Here is a 14,241-nt window from a genome sequence, read left to right on the forward strand (position 1 = left end):
CAGAGTCAGTAGTAGAAATAGAGTTCAAGCACAGAGGAAGAGGAGGAGAAAAAGGAAAAGCAGTAACGAAGCGGAGAAGGTCCGGAGTTAGTAGGGAGGAGGAGGGTAGGAGGGGTGGGGATAGATCGGGGAATTGCTAAAGCTCCTATCGGAGAGAAAGAAAAAGAAGAGAACTGCGCAATCCCTAATACTTCTATTAGGATGTAAACCACTCTACCTTAAAGAAGTGTATCTTGTGATCTATTATTCTAACACACCAAACTTATGACTAAATAAACCATAAGACATTACTTATAACTAAATACAGTAAACATATATATTGCCCCTCATAGGTTATGAACCAAAAGGAAAAAATGTACAATTCTAAGTCAACGATTCAAAGACAAGAAACATATAAAGTAGAATCAAACAGTACTGAAAATGTATGTGATAACATAAAGTCCATTAAAAGTCCAACTGGAGAAACACCCTGTGTAGAAGGGATCTATTCAATCGTAAAACTTTTCAATCAACGTGAAGTAAAACCAGGTGCACCTCCACCAGACAAGTAATAATAGCCCCTTACCAGACGTCCCGGTAGGGAGCGCTTAATCGCAAAATGGGTCTGAAGATGGATCAAACTTGAGCCCTCCAAATGGAACACTTTAACGTAAGACAGGTTAGGAGATACGCCAGTCATAAACCATCCAGCAGGGGAAAACGCTGTTTGAAGCGGGACTCAGATGTGTAGCATTGTAGGATCAAGGAAGGTTCACCATAGGGAGGAAAAGATGCTCCAAATAGTGTAAAATCATTTATTAAAACAAAAATATAAAACAAGAGATGCACTTACAAACATGAAAGAACATCGGGCATATCATCAAACTGGGCAAGCGTCGGCCGATCGCGAACACCAATCGATATCCCTTCTGGTACCAGTTCACATGAGGCAAGTCAGCGTGTCACGCCACCCAACGCATTTCGTGAAAAATTCACGTCGTCTGGGGTCTGGCAGTCGCAATCGGGCGTGCACGGAGCTTCTTTGGCATCTTAACTACGACATCAAACGCATTATAGAACATCACTGCAGCAGGTATCGGGCAGTTAACAACAGTAGAACAGTGCATAATTAGACCAACATATTAAACTTTTCAACACAGAGTATAGATAACTTTATACCACCCAGGCACCCACCCCTCCCCCCCCCCCCCAAAAAAAAGGAAAAAAAAAAGGAAAAAAGGGGGGGGGGGAGGAGAGGGGGAGGGAGCAGGAACGCCGCCCAGGGGCACCCGGGGGGCACCACCAGGCAGTCCAAAAACACAAAGAGCGCCGAGACTAGGGCACCTGTAGATAAACAGTAACGAGAATGGTGAACAGTACCGCCAATAACTCAGGGCTTCGTCCAGGAAGCGCAGTGTCCAACTGTGTTCTTCCAATGTCCTTCCTCTCCCCTAGCGGGGGCGCTGGGAACAATGGCCCGTGGAATGGTAAACAACACAAAGCTGGATACTCCAGCCATCCATGTTGGTAGAGAAAAAGAAAACAAAACAAAAAAAGGGTATAACACAGGAATAACGGAAAATTACTGTACTCTCTCAGGGTTCACGATCTTGAGGGGCCTGCGATCTCTGAAGTTGGGATCGACGGTGGCGTCTCACTCTCTGTGGCCTGGTTGAGGGGTTGTTCGTCGGGGCCACTGCTCCCTGGGGGACAACAGGAGCCAACCAGTCGGTGACCTGAACCGAGGGCAGGCCCAAAGCCTCCAGAAAGGACGGGACCTCCGAAGGGTATCGTAGCGCAAGGGGCCTCCCATTTTTGCGCACTATAAGGTGAAACGGATGGCCCCACTTGTATGGAATCCTCCGTTCAGTTAGGTGTTCCAGAAGGGGTCGCAGACAGCGTCTCATCTGGAGGGTCTTGCGGGATACATCTGGCAGAAGGGTGACTTGGGCCCCGTCAAAATCAATGCTGCCTTTGCGCCACGCCGCTTGCAGGACATCCTCCCTAACTGAGTAATTGTGGAGACAGCATAAAACGTCACGTGGCCGGTTCTCTGTGGGGCTCCTGGGGCCCAGGGTCCTGTGGACTCTATCAATGGCTATTACTGTGTCAACAGCGCGGTCCAGACAGGCGTTAAATATAGCTGTAACTGTGGCTTTGAGGTCTGCCTGGCCAGTGGCTTCGGGCAAGTCTCTGATCCTGATGTTGCGTCTGCGGTTGCGATTCTCAAGGTCATCCACTAGGAGTTGCAACTGTGCGACTCTGTCAGCAAGGGTATCATGTGCGGCTTGCAGGCCAGAAACATCAGTGGTCAGGGAGGTCACATCCGATGCCAGGGTGGTCACCCGCTCGTTCGTAGCCGACACGTCACGTTTGACCCCTGCGATTTCATGTCGCAAGGTCGTTTCTACCCTGGCTGCCATACAGCTAAAGTCTGCTTTAGTGGGAAGGTTTTGGAGTAAAGCTAGGATGGCCTTGTCCCCCAATAATGCCGGTGTTGGTGGCAGCGGTGGGTCCCCCTGTGTGTCTGAGGCGAGAGCAGCCTGGCCATTCGGTCCTGGGATGAGGCTTCCACTGCAGGAGGGTCTCTGGGACAGTTGGGAGTTGTGAGGGAACCAGGGTGGCAGGCCGCTATGGTCCGGGCTGTCAAGCGAGGCCATGGACAGTGAGCGGGGGAGACACAGGGACAAGTCACTAGGCGGGGAGAACGGGGGCATGTCGTGTCCCTGCATAGCAGTCTGCTCACCTTCCCTCTGTGCCGCGTGTCCTGGAGCGCCGGAGGCCGCGGGCGCCATCTTGGCTGGATCCGGCGTGGAGGCCGGAGGCTGCAGCGAGACCAAGTACCTGTCCATGGCAGCAGCGGCGGACCCCGCTTGGCTGGCTGTGTTCCGCCAAAGCGCGGGGATGTCGGCGATGCCGAAATATGCGACCAGACTGTGGTAAAGGGGTGCGGAGGGGTCAGGTACCGGGAGCTCCGGAAAAGAGCGTCCTCACTCCTTCATGCCTAGGCCACGCCCCCCCTGGTTAGTGTCTTGATTGGGAGATCGCCTGGGAATACTGGATGCCGTAGGCTTCTTTTTATGTTGTTGGCTTTGACCTGTTTTTTTTAGCTTGTTTCCCAAGGTGACCATCTTGGCCTTTGTCAAGAGGCTTCAGAGTGCCCAAAGAGAGTGCCTACGGCCAAATCACCTATATAGTATCTTATATATAATAACTAAAAATATTATTTATTATTATAGATATAGATATATAGTATAGTGATTTGGCCGTAGGCACTCTCTTTGGGCACTCTGAAGCCTCTTGACAAACGCCAAGATGGTCACCTTGGGAAACAAGCTAAAAAAAACAGGTCAAAGCCAACAACATAAAAAGAAGCCTACGGCATCCAGTATTCCCAGGCAATCTCCCAATCAAGACACTAACCAGACCAGATCCTTCTATGGCACCTGGTCTTCCCAGGGAGTCTCCCATCCAGGTACTAACCAGGCCTGACGCTGCTTAGCCTCTGAAATCAGACGAGATCGGGTGCTTTCAGGTTGATGTGGCCGTAAGCGTTCTCTTCAAGACACGCCCAACCCTCTTGACAAACGCCAAGATGGTCGCCTTGAGAAACAAGCAAAAAAAACAGGTCAAAGCCAACAACATAAAAAGAAGCCTATGGGCTTACAGCGGACCTTAAAAGATGGGACCCACTAGCTCTGTCATGGTTCGGACGCTGTAATGTGTTGAAGATGAACGCGATGCCACGACTTCTGTATCTACTACAAGCCTTACCTATCAAAATACCCCAGACTTTCTTTCATGCGGTTCGCTCAATCTTTATCAAGTTCCTCTGGCGCGGAAAACATATGCGTATTGGTAGGGCAATGCTATTGCGACCGAAATTGCGGGGAGGTATTGGCTTCCCGGACCCTGCTCTATATTACACAGCGACGCACATGACACCGGTGGTTGACTGGTGCCGGTGTTCTGCCATATACTGTCCGGCTATGATATAGTGTCCGCGCCGTACTGCGCATGCGCAGTACGGAGCAGACGAAGCTTCGGAAAATCTCCGAAGCTGAACGGCGCCTGCGCGGTGAGTGGAGGTGGTAGCCCCACCATCCAAGCGGACATAGGGTTGTGAATATTAGAGGGCCCCTCGCAGGCGAGCTTTGCTCGCCACGCTTCGGGCTTGGCCTCGCTGCGCTCGGCTCTTTTATATTCTTACTCTATGTCCACTTGGATAGTGGGGATAGAACCTGGACTCAGTGCGCAGGCGCCGTTCATGCTCGGCAATTTTCGGAATCTGTGTTGCTGTGTACTGCGCATGCGCAGTACACAGCGGACACTATCCGATGGGGGACCATATGTGATAAGACACCGGCATGGGGAACTGAAGCTATGGGTCAAGCTAGAGCAGGAGATGGCGCGGGTTCCACTGGCTGGTCTGCCTTGGGCGGGGAGGCCATTGGAGCCCTGTGTGACTACTCACCCGTTAATTGGCCCCTCGCTCGCCGAGATGGATAGTTTTTTTCACCTTTCCCACCTGACTAACTTCCCTTCTCCTATGACCCCAATTATTGGACATCCTAGATTCCCTCCGGGCCTGTCTGACCAGGCCTTTACCAGGCAAGCCCCGAAAGGGCTTCTGAGAGCAGCCCTATTTCTTGGACCCACGGGCTTGATTCCCACGGGGACCATACTGCTAGAGCAAGTACCTGTTGCATTGGATAGCTGGAGAGCTAGACAGCTAATCCATTTCCTCGGATCACTACCTAACCATTCGTTCTTCTCTAGACAATTCCACCCCTTCGAGGAACTTTGCCTGGATGATGGCCCAATTCGTGGTTCCCTCCAAATCCTGACAGACGCACAATCCTCCACGGATCCACCCTTCCTAGCTAAATGGAAAAGGGACTTACAAACTACATTCTCCAAACCACAGAAGGACAGAATACTCTTTTTCGCCCATAAGTCGTCACTCTGCAGTAAATATCAGGAGATCTCATATAAGCTGATCACACGCTGGTATCGTACACCGGTGGTGTTGGCCAAAATATTCCCCGGTCAATCTGACCGCTGCTGTCGCTGTGGGAAACAGGCTGGCACCATTCTCCACATTTTCTGGGAATGCCCTAAATTACAAACATTCGGGCAGCCTGTCCTGAGACTCATCCACAAGTTCACAGACATTTCCTTAGCCAATGATCCCGCAGCAGTTCTTCTCAATCTAACTCCTATGTCGAGAAAGCGTTATCATAAGTCCTTACTTAAACATCTCCTCAAAGCAGCTAGGGCCTGCATCCCAAGTCAGTGGAAAGAGCAATCTGCTCCAATGGTGACCCAGTGGTTCGCAAGGGTAAATGATATTGAACGAATGGAAGACCTGACTGCCACAATGAGGGATAAAACGGAGGAGCATGGGAACAGATGGTTCTACTGGACCCAGTTTCGCTTTTCGGAAGAATACCTCCGCGAGACATAGTAAGCTCATGGTGATCGTTGGAGATCGCTGTTCCAAACGTTGGACAGCTGATGAGCTGGTGAGCCGAGGGCGTCTCTTGCTCCCTGGGAGGGGACCCCATCCTATCCACTCTACCCACGACACCCCCTTACCCCTTCTTTTCCTTTTCTGCCATTTCCTTCCCCAATCTTCTCTTTCCCCTTCTCCCTCCTTTCAGTTCTACTATTTCCCTTCTTAACTCAAAAAAGGGAAAAGAAAATGGTATGTTCCGACCCCATTTGACTACTACACAATACTCTTCCTCTATCTATGGATATCTAAACTCTTCGAGGGTAGCAGGGCTAGTATCAATAATATTTTAAGTGGTAGAGGATCCCAACGAGATGGAGCTTTAATCTCATCTTGATATGACCGCAAAGCTGTACACGTGCTATTCTCCTCAGACTTCTTACCATTGGCTCTGATATCCATGCAATATGATCATTTATATACTACTAAATAAAAAAATAAAAAAACAGAAGCCTATGGCACCTGGTATTCCCAGGCGGTCTCCCATCCAGGTACTAACCAGGCCCGACACTGTTTAGCATCCGAGATCAGACGAGATTGGGCGCTTTCAGGGTGATGGGGCCATAGGTGATCTCTTCGGGCACTCTCAACCCTCTTGACAAATGCCAAGATGGTCACCTTGGGAATCAAGTGAAAAAAAAAACAGGTCAATGTCAACAACATAAAAAGAAGAATACGGCACCTGGTATTCCAACGCCATCTCCCATCCAGGTACTAACTAGGCCCAACCCTTCTTAGCCTCAGAGAAGAGAAGAGATAGGGCTCTTTCAGGGTGATGCTGCTGTAAGCGATCTCTTTGGGCACTCTCAACCCTCTTGACAAATGCCAAGATGGTCACCTTGGGAAACAAGCAAAAAAAAAAAACGAATCAACGCCAACAACATAAAAAGAAGCCTACAATAACTGGTAATCCCAGGTGGTCTCCCATCCAGGTACTAACCAGCCCGACTGTTCTTAGCCTCCAAGATCAGACGAGATTGGGTGCTTTCAGAGTGATGTGGCCATAGGCAATCTCTTCAGGCACTCTCAACCCTCTTGACAAACACCAAGATGGTCACTTTGGGAAATAAGTGAAAAAAAAACAGGTCAACGCCAACAACATAAAAAGAAGTCTACGACACCTGGTATTCCCAGGCGGTCTCCCATCCAGGTACTAACAAGGCCCGACTCTATTAGCCTCCAACATCAAACAAGATCGGGTGCTTTCAGGGTGATGTGCCCGTAGGCAATCTCTTCAGGCACTTTCAACCCTCTTGACAAACGCCAAGATGGTCACCTTGGGAAACAAGCAAAAAAATATAAATAAGTCGGAAGCTAGAGACAATACGGCCCGAGTCCTCAATTTAATCCATGCGGCGCATGTACAGGGAAGGCCCTTGCTTATGTTGTCAACGGACGCGGAGAAGGCCTTTGACAGGGTGGCCTGGCATTTTATGCAGGCCACCCTGGAACATATAGGTCTTGGTCCCAACATGATGAGCTGGGTAATGTCGCTTTACTCCACGCCGTCGGCAGCGGTACGGGTGACCGAGGGGTGCTCGGACTCTTTCCCCATCACTAATGGGACGAGGCAGGGGTGCCCTCTGTCTCCCCTAATTTTAATTCTGACACTGGAACCACTTATGTGTCACGTTCGGAATGACCTGAATATTACTGGCATATCCAAACCCTCGGCACACCACAAAATTGCGGCGTACGCTGACGATCTAGTTTTTTCCGTCTCCAATCCACACATTTTGCTTCCCAAAATACTTGCGTCTCTACAGCGACAAGGCAGCCTATCAAACTATAAAAACAATTGCGCCAAGTCGGCTGTATTGAATATATCGGTCCCGGATGGTGAGGCCAAGAGGCTCCGGTCCGCTTTTCCATTCTACTGGGCTGAAAAATCTATACGTTAACTGGGCGTTGACATCGCAGCGGATTTAGCGCAATTGTACCTGCTTAATTTTGTCCCTCTCCTGGATAGACTGAAATCTGATTTGGGAAACTGGCATGCTTTAACACTGATCTGGTTCGGGCGCTGTAATGCATTCAAAATTATGGCCCTCCCTCGGATCTTATACATGTTCCAGACATTACCGATCCGGTTACCCCCAATTTTTTTCAGACAACTGCAGGTGCTGCTCCGGGACTTTATTTGGGCGCGCAAACCGCCCAGAGCCCGTTTGCAATTGCTTGCCAGACCAAAAGACAAGGGGGGTCTGGGTCTCCCAGATCTCAGACAATACTACAGAGTGACTCTGCTAGCGAGAGTCGTTGATTGGCATTGTAATGGCCCACACAAGCAGTGGGTGGAGATGGAGATTGAGGATGGTTCCATTCCCCTATTGACCTCCCCGTGGCTCCTATCCTCCCTACCAAAAGACCTCAGAGGTCACCCCGTAGTGGGAGCTACGTTGGCTGTTGTGCGGAGGTTGTTCCGCTGCACACACATTGCTCCCCTGCCATCACCAATGACTCCGGTTATAGGTAATCCAGACTTCCCACCGGGATTTACCAACAAGAAACTGCGACAGTTGACAGTGGTGGGGAAACAGCGTCTGGGAGAGGTGTCGCCCACGGGAGGGCTCCCGACCACGCAAACTGTCGCCGAGCTTTCTGACCCTCCGCTTGACTTGTTTAGTGCTTATCAACTTCGTTACTTTCTTCTGGCCATACAAAGGGCCCCCTACACTCCTAGAGACCTGACACCCTATAAATCCATCTGTCACAAAAGGGAACCTGTGCGACACACCCTCTCCCTCCTGTACAACCTATTGAGTAGTCAGGAGGAGGAGTCGACCCCCACCATTTATCCACAAATGGGAGAGGGACTTAGGCATCACATTTACCCCACAACAGATAGGGAAGATCCTGACCTTAGTACATAAAGCTTCCATCGCAAACCAATATCAAGATACAAGATAGTCTCACGCTGGTATAGAGTCCCATACCTTCTGAATAAAATGGATAGATCGATCCCGGATGTTTGTTGGAGGTGAAATTCAGATATGGGGACCATGGGACACCTTTTCTGGGCATGCCCGACCTTGAGGAACTTTTGGCTTCCCAGTAGCGTGCCTTCTACACTTGACCGAACAGCCTGTTCGAAAATACAATAAAAACCCCACGATGCAACTCCTGAATGCCGCCGGGGCCTGCATTCCCGCACTGTGGAGGCAGCCTCAGCCCCCATCCAAGGTGCTGTGGTATTCCAAAGTCAATCATATTCTCCGGATGGAAGAATTGACCGCCACCCTTCACAACACTGAAGAGGCATTTAGTGTTACATGGAGGCCCTGGAGGTACTTTACTGGTACTCGAGACTACATTCGGGAGGTGAGCAGTGCCTCCGTCCCAGAAAACGACTGAACATCTAACGTTTACCTACGTAGGCCATGTCTGCCCTGGGTGGCATTCCCCCCTCCCTTTTTGTCTTTATTTTTCCTTTTTTCCCCGCCGCCATCCCCCCACCTCCTCTCTCTCCGTCTTTGCACTCTCTTCTTCCCCCGTCCTCCCTTTTAACTATGCCTTGTCTTCTTACTAGCCTTCAGGACCCAGAAGAACCCCAGGGTTCTGGACATGACCGGCTCATATTTTACTCTGGTTCACGTAGGTCATGATAAGCTGGCTCGCTGTGGTCCCAGTTGTTCTCCATGATTACATTTGTCCGAACGGAGCTGCACTAGTTATACTGTACTACATGTCGGAGGTGGGGTTTCTCTATTTTCTGCATGAAACTGTAGGACTCCCCTCTGAGAACCCAGAGTTATTTGGCTGCCTATTTTTTGTTAGCATGTAATTGTGACCCTGGGTCATGCTGTATGGTTGACTGTTATATTTATGTTGTTCTACTTAATAAAAGAATAATAAAAATAAAAAAAATAAGTCAATGCCAACAGCTTAAAACTAAAGCCTATGGCATCGAGAAATCCCAGGCAGCCTCCCATCCAGGTACTAACCATGTCCCAACCCTGCTTAGCCTCTGAGATCAAATGCACGCTCAACCCTCTTGACAAACGCCAAGATGGTCACCTTGGGAAACAAACAAAAAAAACAAGTCAACGCCAACAACATAAAAAGAAGCCTGCGGCATCTGGAAAACCCAGGCGGTCTCCCATCCAGGTACAAACCAGGCCCAACCCTGCTTAGCCTCTGAGACCAAACGAGATTGGGGGGGCGCTTTCAGGGTGATGGGGCCGTAGGTGATCTCTTTGGGCACTCTCAACCCTCTTGTTAAGCGCCAAGATGGTCACCTTGGGAAACAAGCGAAAATAAACAGGTAAACGCCAACAACATAAAAAGAAGCCTACAGCACCTGGTATTCACAGATGGTCTCCCATACAGGTATTAACCAGGCCGTACACTGCTAGGCCTCCGAGATCAGATGAGATTGTGCGCTTTCAGGGTGATGTGGCCATAGGTGTTCTATTTAGACACTCTCAACCCTCTTGACAAATACCAAGATGGTTATCTTGGGAAACAAGTGAAAAAAAAAAGGTCAACGCCAACAACATAGACCCTGCCGGTCTCCCATCTGACCCAGACCCTGCTTAGCCTCTGAGATCGGGCGCTTTCAGGGTGATGTGACCTCAGGCGAACGCTTTGGGACATACTCAAAACTCTTGACTGATGCTAAAATGGTCACCTTGGGAAACAAGCGAAAGAAAAACAGGTCAAAGCCATTAATATAAAAAGATTCCTACGGCACCTTTAATTAGGTACTATCCAGGCCGGACCCTGCTTAGCCTCTGAGATCAGATGAGATCGGGCGCTTTCAGGGGGATGTGGCCGTAGGAGACTTCTTTGGGCTCTCTCAGCCCTCTTGACAAATGCCAGGATGATCACCTTGGGAAACAAGCGAAAAAAAAAAACCATGTCAACGCCAACAACATAAAAAGAATCCTACGGCACCTGGTATTCCCAGTTGGTCTCCCATCCAGTTACTAATCAGGCCCGACAATGCTTAGCCTCCAAGATCAGACAAGATCAGGCACTTTCAAGGTGATGGGGCCATAGGCAATCTCTTCGGGCACTCTCAACCATCTTGACAAACGCCAACATGGTCATCTTGGGAAACAAGCGAAAAAAACCAAGTCATTGCCAACATTGGAGGCTAAGCAGGGTTGAGCAATCAGTTTCCTTGCCTGAAATAGGCATCTCAGAACTGCCATCTGGCTACTTCCCGGGTTTCCAACTCCTTCAACTAATCCCAGGAGACAATACTTCGCCTCCATCCTGGTGGAGGTTCCAACCACCCGATCAATGGTTCCTGTCACCTCTGTCCAGTAGCGGATCAACTTCGGGCATCTCCAAAACATGTGCATCATGTCTCCCCCCATGTTCCCGCACCGGGGGCAACTTGCGTCCGGCCGTTCGGCCAAACTGAAAAAGTTTACGAGGAGCATAATAGGTTCTATATAATAAGAACAGATGTGACATCCTCTGTGAGGAGAGCCACAATTCACCACAGGCAGGATTCCTGTGGCCAATTATAGCTCAGGGGGGTTTAGTACACACCCCACACAATATAAGGTCGCCAGCGCGGCGGCCTTGTATAGTGTGTTGCGGTGGTCAGGGAAAGAGGACGATAGGCAGGGACAGCGTCTTTACTGCTAGGGAACCTAGCACTGTTACAGTGGGTGTTATGTGCCTCCTGCACAGTACACAGCTGAAGCTACCCTTTATTACTGGTGTTCAATTTCTGCAATACATGCATCTGCAGTGCAGAAGTTAGAGTCGGTGTTGTGTGCCTCCTGCACAGTATACACCTTATTGCTGGTGTTCTGTTTCTGTAATACAGGAACCTAGCACTGTTACAGTGCTAGGGTGTACAGAGAAGCTGGTATATATAGAAGACTACAGCATACAGAAGAAAGGCTAGTGAATACAGAATACAGGTTTCGTGTATGTAGATAGGCTTGAGTATACAGAGATGCTAGAGTAAACAGTGAGGCTGGGGTACACAGAGAGGCTAGTTTAAAGACAAATACCAAGATGTTAGTGTATATAGAGAGGTTAGTGTATAGAGAGAGTCGAGTGTATATAGAAAGGACAGTGCATATAGAGAAGCTAGTGTATACAGAAAGGGTATACATGAAAGCTGACATTCTATACAGAAGACTGGGTAGTGTATACAGAGAGTCTAGTGGGTACAGAAGACAGGCTGCTGTATTCTAGCTAGTTTTTACAGTCTAGTGTATACAGAAGACAGGCTGTGGTATACAGAGAGTTTAGTGTATACAGTCGGCGAGTGTATACATAAGACTGGCTAGTTTACACAGTGTTTACAGAGATGCAAGGGTGTACAGAGAAGCTGGTATATATAGAAGACTACAGCATACAGAAGAAAGGCTAGTTAATACACAATACAGAAGACTCGTGTATGTAGATAGGCTTGAGTATACAGAGATGCTAGAGTAAACAATGAGGCTGGGGTACACAGAGAGGCTAATTTAAAGAGAGGCTAGTATATACAAAGATGTTAGTGTATACAGAGAGGTTAATGTATATAGAGGGTCGAGAGTATACAGAAAGGACAGTGCATATAGAGAAACTAGTGTATACAGAAGACAGGCTTGGGTATACATCAAAGCTGACAGTGTATACAGAAGACTGGGTAGTGCATACAGAGAGTCTATTGGGTAAAGAAGACAGGCTGGTGTATTCTAGCTAGTTTTTACAGTCTAATGTATACAGAAGACAGGCTGTGGTATACTTGAGGGGCTAATTTGTACAAAAGACAGGCTAGTGTATACAGATAGGCTAGATTATACAGAGGAAGGTCCTGGGTATGCAGAGATGTAGGCTAGGGAATCCAGAGAGAGACTGTGTTACACAGAGAGGCTAGAGTATGCAGAAGACCGGCTATTTTTTTTTACAGATAGGCTTGTGTATACAGAAGACAGTCTGGGGAATTCAGTGAGGCTAGTGTATGCAGAGAGGCTGGGACACCGAGAATATTGTAAAAAGAAGGCAGGCTAGTGTATATAGATTATACAGAAGACAGAGAGGCTAGTCTATATTGAGTGGCTGGTGTACACAGAGAGATTATATATACAGAAACGTATACAGAAAAGCTAGCGTGTAAGGTGGAGAAAAAGAAGTAATACAGTACATGACAGCTGATACTGGTTGAGCAATAAAACTGTTTTATTAAGATGTAAGACTAGTTTTATTCTCTACATATAGGCTTTTCAGAGAGTTGTATAATATAGGCGACCAATAGGAAATTTAAATGGCTTAATATTGTAGGGAGGAAGTATGGCTGTTCAAAGGTAAGAGATTGAAAGCTTAGTTTAAAAATGGCCGAGAAATAGTTGCGTTAGTCTAAATTTAAAGGATATGCCGGTACCAATAAGAAAGCTTATTGATTGACTAGTTGATCTTTGCATTACACAATCCTATTATTATTATTAAGATCATAGTGCAGAGAGATACTCAGTTAATGTCAGAGATACTCGGTCAATGTCAGAAAAGCAATAAAACTGTTTACATCGTTAGAGAGCGATAGTTACATTACTCTTAGTATGTGCAGCATGTCTGGAAGCAAATGGATGGTTTTGTGAACATTTTGCATTAAGGTACAATTAGCGCTAGAACTCATGGAAGTGAATAGATTTAAGTGGATTTTGAGATAGTACTCTCCATTTCTAATAAGAAATAAAGAAAAATAAGTCAGGATGGTGTGTCAGGACTGTCACATACTCACAGTTCCGGTACAAATATGCAAAATAGAGCTAAAGAGTACATGGTTTATTTTGATGTATGATAGTTTTATTGCATGCTTGATGTGGATGATTAAAATCGTGTAGTGATCTATATTTAGCATAAGAATGAAAAGGCATAACATGGCAATGAGACAAACTCCATTAGAGATGTGAGCTAGATGAAATGATGAGATGTCTCTGTATAGCCCAGATTGTCTTCTGTTATCACTTAGCCTACCCTCTAAATTCACTAGCCTCTCTATATACACCAGTATGTTTACACTAGCCGGTCTTCTGCATACAATAGCCTGTCTTCGATATACACTAGCCTATGTTCTGAATACACTAGCCCGTCTTCTGTCTTCTGTATGCCCTAGCCTGTCGTCTGTATACATTAGTCTCTCTGTATAAACTAGCATCTCTGTATACCCCAAACTGTCTTCTGTAAAAACGTATCTCTCTTTATAGCCTGTCTAGCCTTTCTTCTGTACACACTAGCTTCTCTGTATACACTAACCAGGCTTCTATATACAATAGCTTCACTCTATGCACTAGCCTTTCTGTATAATCTAGCCTCTCTATATACCCTAGATAGTGTTCTGCATCTCCGTAGTGGTAGCCTCTCCGTAGAAGCCAGCCTTTATTCTGTATTCACTAGCCTTTCTTCTGTATGCTGTAGTCTTCTATATATACTAGCTTCTCTGTACACCCTTGCATCTCTGTAATACACTAAACCCTCTGTATACCACAGCCTGTCTTCTGTATACACTAGACTGTAAACACTAGCTAGAATACACCAGCCTGTCTTCTGTACCCACTAGAATCTCTGTATACACTACCCAGTCTTCTGTATACACTGTCAGCTTGGATGTATACCCAAGCCTGTCTTCTGTATACACTAGTCTCTCTATATGCACTGTCCTATCTGTATACACGCGACTCTCTCTATACACTAACCTCTCTATATACACTAACATCTTTGTATATACTAGCCTCTCTTTAAATTAGCAGCATGTCCGGCGTTTGTCAAGAGAGTTGAGAGTGCCTGAAGATATT

General features: G+C 47.5%; 3 pseudogenes; all 3 read right to left on the bottom strand.

The window, feature by feature from the left end:
* Positions 1-5,944: 5,944 nt before the first annotated feature.
* On the bottom strand, positions 5,945-6,063 carry LOC143947713 (5S ribosomal RNA; annotated as a pseudogene).
* A 322-nt stretch (positions 6,064-6,385) lies between these two features.
* Positions 6,386-6,503, bottom strand: LOC143945702 (5S ribosomal RNA; annotated as a pseudogene).
* Positions 6,504-10,378: 3,875 nt separating this feature from the next.
* On the bottom strand, positions 10,379-10,497 carry LOC143953383 (5S ribosomal RNA; annotated as a pseudogene).
* Positions 10,498-14,241: the final 3,744 nt, after the last annotated feature.

The sequence above is a fragment of the Lithobates pipiens genome, unplaced genomic scaffold, assembly GCF_037356315.1.
Source record: "Lithobates pipiens isolate NorthernLeopardFrog02 unplaced genomic scaffold, aLitPip1_a1.2 Scaffold_10, whole genome shotgun sequence".
NCBI lineage: Eukaryota > Metazoa > Chordata > Amphibia > Anura > Ranidae > Lithobates > Lithobates pipiens.